The 4,277-nt window shown below is 44.0% G+C and overlaps 1 non-coding gene across 1 annotated transcript; it reads right to left on the reverse strand.

Moving 5' to 3' along the window:
* Window positions 1-3,125: 3,125 nt before the first annotated feature.
* On the reverse strand, window positions 3,126-3,232 carry LOC147918737 (small nucleolar RNA R71). Its single transcript, XR_015594228.1, has one exon. It is a non-coding gene; the product is annotated as a small nucleolar RNA R71 (small nucleolar RNA).
* Window positions 3,233-4,277: the final 1,045 nt, after the last annotated feature.

The following is a 4,277-nucleotide window of genomic DNA, read 5'->3' on the forward strand; positions in this document are numbered from 1 at the left end:
ATGGCTCCAGTAGAGATGGCAGAGCTGAAGAAGCAGCTGGAGGATTAGTTGAGTAAGGGTTTTATCCATCCTAGTTGTTCACCGTGGGGAGCTCCGGTGCTGTTTGTTAAGAAGAAGGATGGGAGTTTTCGGTTGTGTATTGACTATCGGGGTTTAAACCGAGTTACTGTGAAGAACAAGTACCCTCTCCCGAGGATTGATAAGTTGTTGGATCAGTTGAGGGGTGCTACTTGGTTCTCCAAGATCGACTTAGCATCAGGTTATCATCAGATTCCGATACATGAGGCAGATGTAAGGAAGACGGCTTTCAGGACGAGATATGGGCATTATGAGTTTGTAGTGATGCCTTTCGGGTTGACTAACGCACCAACTGCGTTTATGAGATTGATGACAGCGTGTTTCAAGAGTTTCTGGACGAGCCAGTCATCATTTTCATCGATGACATTCTGGTATTTTCCAAGAGTTCTGAGGAGCATGCAGTACATCTGAGAGCAGTTCTGGAGAAACTGCGGGAGTAGAAGTTGTTTGCTAAGCTGAGTAAGTGCAGTTTCTAGCAGCGTGAGATGGGGTTCTTGGGTCATATTGTTTCAGCTGAGGGAGTATCTGATATGCCTATATTTTGTCTCTCCTTAGCCTATTTTTATCATGCATTTAGCTAGGATAACTCATTGGTTTGCATCATTTTCTAGTTCTTTCTATACACTTTGCACATCTAGGTAGTTCTTGCATCATCCTTGCATACATTGTGCATTTTGAATTATTTCAGGTATTTAGGAGACGTTGGAAGCCATTCTCGTCCGAGCCATTGTCACCATCTTTGTTTCGTCCGAGCCATTGTCACCATCTCCGTCTCGTCCGAGCCATTGTCACCATCTCTGTTTCGTCCGAGCCATTGTCACCATCTCCGTCTCGTCCGAGCCATTTTCACCATCTCCGTTCCGTCCAAGCCATTGTCACCATCTCCGTCTCGTCCGAGCCATTTTCACCATCTCCGTTTCGTCTGAGCCATTGTCACCATCTCCGTTCTGTCCGAGCCATCCGTTCGACCCATCCCACTCGAGTGGGATTTAGCTTTCGACGTCTTCATCAATGTTGTAGAAAAATTGAGTTATCTTTCCAACGCCGTTTATTTCAAGTCAATCGGAGGTGTGGTTCAAGAGTTATCATCGTTTTAGTAGAAGCGTATACACCACGCTCGAGCCATGCTTCCCCGCCACGCACTCCAGCTTGTTTGATCGAGCCATGCTTCCCCGCCACGCACTCTAGCTTGTTTGATCGAGCCATGTTCCTCAACCTTTCGTCCGAGCCATGATGACATTGCATTCCATTCGACGCACATGGACTCGATCGCACATGTCGGGAAGAAAGACGTTTGGTTTCACATGCTTCAGGAGATTACCGAACCGACGCTTTACCTTGTCGTTTTAAGTTTTAGGGCTTTCCATGTTGGACTACTATATATACATTTTGTTAAGTCTTTGCAGAGACATCTTATTTTTTATCTCGTTTATGTTCCCAGAAGGTTTCTGAACCTATCCTCCAAAAAACGTTCTCAGACTTGTATTCCGATATCTTTGAGATTATGGAGATTTTGCATTTGATTCTTTCTACAAAGTTGTTCATCTTATTTTTATCTACCTAATAATGCTTGTTTCAATGATTTCTGTTTTTGCATCCTTGACTATGATTTTCGGATCTGAGTAGTGTGTTAGTTCTTGAGGATGGGATAGATTAGGTGGAGGATCTTAGGATGTAGAGTGTTTAAGCTTTGATTGTATGATTCCCTTCTGGACTAGAGTTAGAATTACTAGTTTCTCTCTGATCAATTGGAACTAGGTTTGAGACATTTCCGCACCCAAAAGATGTTTGATGAAATGTCTGACCAACTAGTGCTAGAGACTTACGTTCCTAGCCTAAGAGATTAGTTGTCTAGGATGTTTGTTGACGTGAATGAACTTGTTTGTCATGCCTGCTCGACCACGTTTCTCTAGCGAGAGCTAGGTATGGAAGTGGTTTAGTCTGAGTAGCTTTTGCCAAAAGATTGGATTAGCTAAGTTGTGATGTTCATTGTTTAGGGATACTTTGCTTGTGGTATGTTAAACACTCCTTAGACTAGGATACTCCACCGACATCAATTACCCCATCCTTAGGACTTCTTTCTTTCTGATTTTTATTACATTCCTGGAACTGTTTCGTTTGTTCATGCTTAGAATCGTTTGCGTTTTTATTCACTTTCGCTTCTTGTCATGCATTCTTGTTTCTAGTTCTGTGACTCATTTCCGTTTTGCATTTTGATCATTCTAGGACTGTTAGATAAAAAAAATCTTTGAATTGGCTTGACTTGTGATAGCTTGATTGCATCTCAATTGTTAGCAACATCCCATTTGGATTGACACCTTAAATACTACAACACATAAGGTTAATTGAACCAACTAGGAGACACAAAAATCCTAGTATCAATTTGGCGCCGTTGCCATTTGGGATTCTTTTTGCTACATTTAAGATTTCAAGTTTTGCAAGATTAAGTTCTGTTACACAATCATTCTGAGCACTAATTTGCTTTGGTTTTCTGCTTGTTTGTTTTGCATCTCAGGTACCTGTTGATTGTAACCTTGCATGCACACCATATCAAGAGGGCATCAGAATCTCGTTCCTGTTATCGACGAAATCAATCGGTTGCAACGCCCACGACAAGCTCGTCAACCCACAGATCATCCCGCACAAGTCACTATGGAACAACAGCATGAACCACATCAGGGACCGCAAAACATTGGTGCGGGGATGCGCCGAACACTCATACTCAGCATGCTGGAATCGTCCCTCCCGCCGTGAAGAACAACAACTTCGAGATCAAAATTGGTCTGATCACCATGATCCAAGGAAACAAGTTTCACGGTTTGCCTATGGAGGATCCACTTGACCACTTGGACGAGTTCGACCGTCTTTGTAGTCTTACCAAGATCAACGGCGTGAGTGAGCACGGTTACAAGTTGCGCCTCTTCCCATTCTCCCTGGGAGTCAACGCTCATCAATGGGAGAAAAACCTTCCCAAGGGATCAATCACCACCTGGGATGGCTGCAAGAAGGCATTCTTGGCCAAGTTTTTCTCCAACTCCAAAACAGCACGTCTCAGAAATGAGATTTCCAGCTTCACTCAGAAGAGCACAGAATCGTTCTGTAAAGCCTGGGAGCGTTTCAAGGGTTACCACAGCCAGTGTCCACACCATGGTTTCAGCAACGAGTCACTGCTGAGCACTCTATACCGTGGTGTACTTCCAAAAATCCGCATGCTGCTTGACACTACTTCTAACGGTAATTTCTTGAACAAAAATGTTGAGGAAGGATGGCAACTGGTTGAGAATCTCGCTCAGTCTGACGGCAACTACAATGAGGATTATGACCGCATAGTTCGCGGCGACGCTGGGTCTGAGGAGAAGTACAAGAGGGACCTTAAGAATGTCAATGACAAGCTTGACCGCCTCTTGCTAAGTCAGCAGCAGACTGTCCATTTCGTATCTGAGGATGACCCTTTTCAAGTTCAGGATGGGAAGGGTGAGCAGTCTGAAGCAATCAACTACGTTCAGAATCAAGGTGGATATTATAACCCCTACAAGACGAACCTCAATTTGTCTTACCGGAGCACCAATGTTGCAAATCCACAAGATCAGGTGTACCCTCCTCAGCAGCAACAACAAAGTCCGCAAAAACCTTTTGTTCCTTACAATCAAGGATTCGTGCCTAAGCAACAGTTCTAGCAAGGTTATCACGCTCCTTCCGGACCACCACCAGGATTTTCACCTCAACAAGTTCAACCTACTCAAGCTCCAGATCAAGAAATGAAGCACATGCTGCAACAACTTCTTCAAGGTCAAGCTAGTGGTTCTCTGGATACTGCTAAGAAGTTTGCTGAACTCAGTCAGCGGATGGAATGTTCTTACAATGATCTGAATGTCAAGTTTGAAGCTCTTAACTCCAAGATGAAGTATATGGAAGGCAAGACTGTTTCTACTTCTTCCCCACCAACTGGCCAACTACCTGGAAAAGCAGTTCAAAACCCCAAGGACTATGCTACTATCCATGCAATCACCACCCAAGCTGTAGATGTACGGCTCATTGAGGACACTGAGAGTTTAGATGGGGAGGATTTTCTTCAATATGAAGTTCAGATAAAGGATCCTGATGAGGTGCTCAAGGATCCAATTAAGTCAGCCAAGCAATTTGATCCTGAAGCTACTAAAGAACCCGCTGCTCCCAAGGATAAACCTGTGCGAATCATT

Source organism: Camelina sativa, chromosome 20 (assembly GCF_030686135.1).
Source record: "Camelina sativa cultivar CO46 ecotype springtype chromosome 20, ASM3068613v1".
Taxonomy (NCBI): Eukaryota; Viridiplantae; Streptophyta; class Magnoliopsida; order Brassicales; family Brassicaceae; genus Camelina; species Camelina sativa.